Genomic DNA, 6,000 nt, shown 5'->3' with positions numbered 1-6,000 from the left:
GGAAGAAAAAAAAAACAAAAAGGAAGAGGCAGACATAGCATAGGATTTGGTGGAGTGTATTAATAGATAAGAATTAAGCAGGCTCAGGCCTGAGTTGTGAAGCCGACTCCAAGGTCATGTAGCGTTGAAAACCATAAAGTTAAAATAAATGTGGAATGTTATATCTGAAAATTTCTTATTTGAAGCACTATGCCTGGGCTGGCAAAGTGTCAAAATTATCCCCAGGACTCAGCTCTGCCAGGCAGACTTGGGATATTCCATTATTACTCATATGATTTCAAACAATAAAGCTTCTGGAAGTTTGTTTTTTGGAACAAGTTTTTTTAGCCTATGCCGTTTCATTAATCAACAAAAGCAGTTTTTACAGCTTCATAATGGGTATCTCTATGTGCTGAAATTCTTAAATTTAACATTCAGCTTGAAGGCTACCTCCCTGAAGTGTTATTTAATTTCCCTTTGGTTGGGTTAAAGGCCTCTTTTATTTTCACCAACGATAACAATACTATGGGTATTATATGCTTTAATCATGTACCAGGCTCCACGGCTAAACGTTTATTTATGCATCATCCCATTTCATCCTCACAACTCTTGAGATACGAGAAAACTCTTAGAAATTAACATGCCAACGGAATTTGCTTTTTCTATTACTGCATTTACTTTCATCCTGCTTTGCGATTCATCGAGTTAATTTTCTTCCCCTAGTTTTTGTGGAATCAACCCTACACTCTTCTCTGTGACCACCACAGGCTTCCTCCGTGGTAGATTGTCAATGAACGTGGAACTGAATCTCATACAGGACTTGTAACTCGCTTCCGTGATAACAAGTAAACTGGAACCTGCGCGTCCCATGCGTCGTTCTGTCATCCCGGGTTCCGGGGACTCGCTGGAGCAGCACAGGAGCGGCGAGCTCCGCTGGGTTTGGGCGGTCTGACCACACTTTCGGCTCCCCAGACGCTCGCTGATAATCAGCGCAGAGCTCCAGCTGCCGCCGCTCCTTCCCGAGGAGGCGGGACTTCCTGTCTTCCTAAAGGAGCACTTCCGTCCACAGCCGGAAGCTGCTCTGCGGCAAGACGCGAGGTGGGGGCAGCAGCTCAGACCACCCTGGCGGACCGCGGATAGGTGAGCTTCTTCGGGGTCAGGGGAGCGGAGGGAGCCGTGCGTTCTTGGCTGGCTCGTGACCAGTGCACGCCTGCGAGGCTCTCGGTCTGTTTTCCCTTTAGAAACTTCCCAAGTGGCCGGGCGTTGCCTGCTTCCTGGGGCTTTGAGCGAACCCAGCTGCGCCGGGTGCAGAGGAGGCGTTCGTGGGGGCGAGTGGGGTCCCGGGCCGGAGCCCGTGGCGGGCGAGCGGGAGTGGTGGCCCCGCACTGAACTTCACAGAAAAGTCATACTGACTTGTCACTCTGCAAGAGGTGAAACTGGCACAGGCGACCAACGACTTGGTGTCAGGTTAGAGAAACAACCCTGACCATCCAAATCCTTTAACATTTGTGATGCAGGAGAAATAAGGTTAAGTAGGTGGAGAACGTTTACAGGTTTTACATATTACTTACTACCAACCGGGGACTATTCTAGGTTGTGGGTGAGAACAGACTTCTCTTTTGTCTGAAGTTAATATATCCATGGTCACTGTCATTTGATACTTGGCTCAACTGTTTTCATCTTTTTAGGGGTTTTTTGGTAAATATGTAAATAATTTTTTTCTTTTTTTTTTGGCTGCGTTGGGTCTTTGTTGCTGCGCGCGGGCTTTCTCTAGTTGCTGCGAGCGGGGGCTACTCTTTGCGGTGCGCGGGCTTCTCATTGCGGTGGCTTCTCTTGTTGCGGAGCACAGGCTCTAGGCTCGCGGGCTTCAGTAGTTGCGGCACGCGGGCTCAGTAGTTGTGGCTCGCGGGCTCTAGAGCGCAGGTTCAGTAGTTGTGGCGCACGGGTCTTAGTTGCTCCGCGGCATGTGGGATCTTCCCGCACCTGGGCTCGAACCCGTGTCCCCTGCATTGATAGGTGGATTCTTAACCACTGTGCCACCAGGGAAGTCCCTTTACGTATGCTTTTGTAACTAGCATATTGTTGGGGAATTTTTTTTTTTTAAACCAAGCGGACAGTCTCTGCCTTTTGACTGGCAGGCTGACTGTACTTATATTCACTGTCATTACTGAGATATTTGTTGAGGCCTGTAAAACCTTCGGCATCATCCTTGACCCATTTCTTTCTCACCACACATGTAACCTATCAGCAGATGCAAGAACTCGGCCTTCAGAATCTATGCAGAGTCCCAAGCCCTTCTCAGCACCTTCCCTTATTCAAATTACAGCCATCTCTCACCTGGATTTCTGCAGTAGCCACTAAAATAGTCTGCTTTTTCTTTTTTCAGTCTTTCCATCGCATGTAGAGTGATTCTTTTTTTTTTTTTTAAATCAGATTATCTCCCTCCTCTCAAAAAATCCTCCATGGACTACCCATTTCACTCAGATTAAAAGCCAGATTCTTCAGAGTGGCGGTCAAGGTTCTGTATGACCTGGCCCTTGCTTTCCCTCTGATCTCATCTCTGGCTACTCTCCCTCTTTGCTCTATGTTGTTGCCTCGGGCACATCCTAACCTCAGGATGTTTACACTTGCAGTTCCTTTGTCAAAATGTCCACATGGTTTAATCCCTTACCTCCCTCCTGTTTTTGTTTTGTTTTGTTTTTTTTGAATATTACCTTCTCAGTGAGGTCTTCCCTGACATAGCCTTCCCTTATATTTCCGTTGTACTCGTTGCCCTTGTACTTATTACGATATGACGTGCCATGTGATTTATTCATTTTTCTGGTTCATTACTGTTTACCCCACTAGGATAGAAGTTTCATGAGAGCAGCTATTTTTTTGTGTTTTGTGTACAGCTGTATCCCTAGTGCCTAAAACGATATTTGGCTTTTAGTGGGCTCTCCATAATATAATTGTTGAAAAAATGGATTTGGCCTTTTTTTTTTTTTTTGCCATCTGGTACTTTGTACTTTCTGTGCTTTTTCTTTCTCTTTTCTTGCCTTTTTTTGAATTGAGGTTTTGTCTTGTTTTCTCTCTTCACTTTTTCTCTTCTACTTGTTTGGAAGATATGTTACTATATATACGTTACTTCTGTCCTTATAGTGGTTAACCTTTTAATTTATCTAATCAGAATCTTAACCTTGCAGAACAATATTGTCTTTACCTGTGAGCTACTGATTTTAACAGGCCTCCTGGATCATCTCAGTACTTATTTTCATAAGATGTAAACGTTCAACAATAAAACTAGTAGTTGTTACTATTTTCTGGTGGTTTTGATTTTTTTCCTTTTTGGTTTATTAAAGTAAATTTGTGATACAGCTTAATAGAATATTTACTGTATACTTAGCATTCCAAAGTTTATTTTTTAAGAAGTATGTGATACTTACCCTACCTTAGCATTTTGCTGGGAAATGTGCAAAAGAGTCCATTAGAAAATAATATGATAGACATTATTAAGTGTGAAGTGAATATAAAATAGGTAGAGGCTACCAGAAAAGAGGGAATTTAACAGTTTGCTGGTTATTAGGAGCAGCTGGAATGAATTTGTGGAGGAGTGATTTGGGAATATTTGGTGGTATTTGAAAGTGTGTAGAGAAAAGGCACTGATTGGTTCATTAATTTTATTATTTCTGTTTCATATAGTTGTATCATAAAAATTGTGCGTTTGGTGTGGATTTCAGTCATTGGTGTTCGAGAGAGAAGACATGTCTACAGCCTCTTCAGAAAGCCTAAGGCTTTCTGGAGGAACTGCTTAAAATGAGACAATTCAGTGTGTGAGGGCCAAGGAATTACTGTGAGGATGTAGTAGAACTTGGACACAGGCTTTGACATTAGCTATGACGTGCATGGAGGACAACAGGACATTAGGTTAAGTGAAGTAAGCCGGTCACCAAAGAGAAATACTGTGTGCTTCCACTTCTGTGGGATATTTGGAGCAGTCAGGTTAATAGAAATGGAAGGTGGGGTCTGGGAGAGGAGTCTATGGGGAGTTGTTTCATGGGTAGAGACTTTCCGTTTTGCAAGGCGGAAAAGTTTTGGTGATTGATTGCACAACAGTGTGAATGTATCTAATGCCACTGAACTGTACACTTCAAAATGGTTAAGGTGGGGCTTCCCCGGTGGCGCAGTGGTTGAGAGTCCGCCTGCCGATGCAGGGGACGCCGGTTCGTGCCCAGGTCCGGGAGGATCCCACGTGCCGCGGAGCGGCTGGGCCCGTGAACCATGGCCGCTGAACCTGTGTGTCCGGAGCCTGTGCTCCGCCACGGGAGAGGCCACAACAGTGAGAGGCCTGCATACCGCTAAAAAAAAAAAAATGGTTACGGTGATAAATTTTATGGAATGTGTATTTTATGACAATTAAATTTCTTTTTAAAAAGGACGGCAGCTAGGATTCTTTAAAATTGCACTATTAAATACTCAGAAGTTGTTACACTTTAGGTGGTCATTTAAAAGCAAATGACATGTTTTGCCCTTACATTTTCACTTTCTTTAGTCTCCCATCATGAACCTCCAAAACGTCAGTGAAACCCTCTTACATTTCCCTACCTGGAAAGCTTGTTCTCTTGATTTCTGCTGCTCATTTCTGTCAGCTTAACCAGGGAATGGTTTCCACATGGAGTCCTCCTCACTCTTAACCCACCTGTTTCTTCTTCATCACTGAATTGGATCCTTACATTACTAATTATAGGTCTTAATTGTTTGCTGGTAGTTATCTCTTCTAATTAAACTCTGATTTCCTTATAAGTGCATGTCTTCTACCTCCTTACGTTCTTCATGACAGAGAAATGTTGACAAATGTCCGGATTCACTGCTTGTAAGTTCCTGAGCCAGGATTACTGACTACAGTTCCTAATCTCAGTGAAGCCTGTTTCTTCTTGTTTTTTTTTTTTTCCGGTACGCGGGCCTCTCACTGTTGTGGCCTCTCCCGTTGCGGAGCACAGGCTCCGGATGCGCAGGCTCGGTGGCCATGGCTCACAGGCCCACCCGCTCCGCGGCATGTGGGATCTTCCCAGACCGGGGCTCGAACCAGTGTCTCCTGCATTGGCAGGCGGACTCTCAACCACTGCGCCACCAGGGAAGCCCCTGTTTCTTCTTGATGTTGAGTTTTCTACTGGATAGTTGTCAATCTGTGAATGATAATTCAGACCTCATGCCAATTATTTTGGTACAATTTAGAACAAATATCAGGAAAGATTAAGCAAAATACATTTAGAAAGATAACAGAATACATATTGGAAAACTTTTTTTTGAATTTTATTTTTTTTAATACAGCAGGTTCTTATTAGTTACCCATTTTATACATATTAGTGTATATATGTCAATCCCAATCTCCTAATTCATCCCACCCCCCCTTTCCCCCTTTGGTGTCCATATGTTTGTTCTCTACAACTGTGTCTCTATTTCTGCCCTGCAAACCAGTTCATCTGTACCATTTTCCAGGTTCCACATATATGCGTTAATATACGATATTTGTTTTTCTCTTTTTGACTTACTTCACTCTGTATGACAGTCTCTGTATCCATCCATGTCTCTACAAATGACCCAGTTTCATTCCTTTTTATGGCTGAGTAATATTCCATTGTATGTATGTACCACATCTTGTTTATCTGTTCGTCTGTTGATAGACATTTAGGTTGCTTCCATGACCTGGCTATTGTAAATAGTGCTGCAATGAACATTGGGGTGCATGTGTCATTTTGAATTATGGTTTCGTCTGGGTATATGCCCAGTAGTGGGAGTGCTGGGTTATATGGTAATTTTATTTGTAGTATTTTAAGGAACCTCCATACTGTTCTCCATAGTGGCTGTATCAGTTTACATTCACACCAACAGTGCAAGGGAGTTCCCTTTTCTCCACACCCTCTCCAACATTTGTTGTTTGTAGGTTTTCTGATGATGCCCATTCTAACTGGTGTGAGGTAATACCTCATTGTAGTTTTGATTTCCATTTCCCTAATAATTAGTGATTTTGAGCAGCTTTTC

General features: G+C 43.2%; 1 protein-coding gene across 2 annotated transcripts in view; it reads left to right on the top strand.

Annotated features, from left to right (window-relative positions):
* Positions 1–1,098: 1,098 nt before the first annotated feature.
* TBCE (tubulin folding cofactor E) overlaps positions 1,099–6,000 on the top strand; it is a 109,711-nt gene continuing 104,809 nt past the window's right edge. Inside the window, exon 1 of one of the 2 annotated variants that reach the window (XM_033841829.2) lies at positions 1,099–1,119. The gene's annotated coding sequence lies outside the window, so the exon portion shown is untranslated. Of the gene's footprint in view, positions 1,120–1,303; positions 1,447–6,000 lie in introns of those variants that run through there. The other variant, XM_033841827.2, reaches the window with a different exon arrangement.

Source organism: Tursiops truncatus, chromosome 16 (assembly GCF_011762595.2).
Source record: "Tursiops truncatus isolate mTurTru1 chromosome 16, mTurTru1.mat.Y, whole genome shotgun sequence".
Classification (NCBI taxonomy): Eukaryota; Metazoa; Chordata; class Mammalia; order Artiodactyla; family Delphinidae; genus Tursiops; species Tursiops truncatus.
The sequence above is the reverse complement of the archived record's forward strand: the minus strand, read 5'-3'. Positions and strand labels throughout refer to the sequence as shown.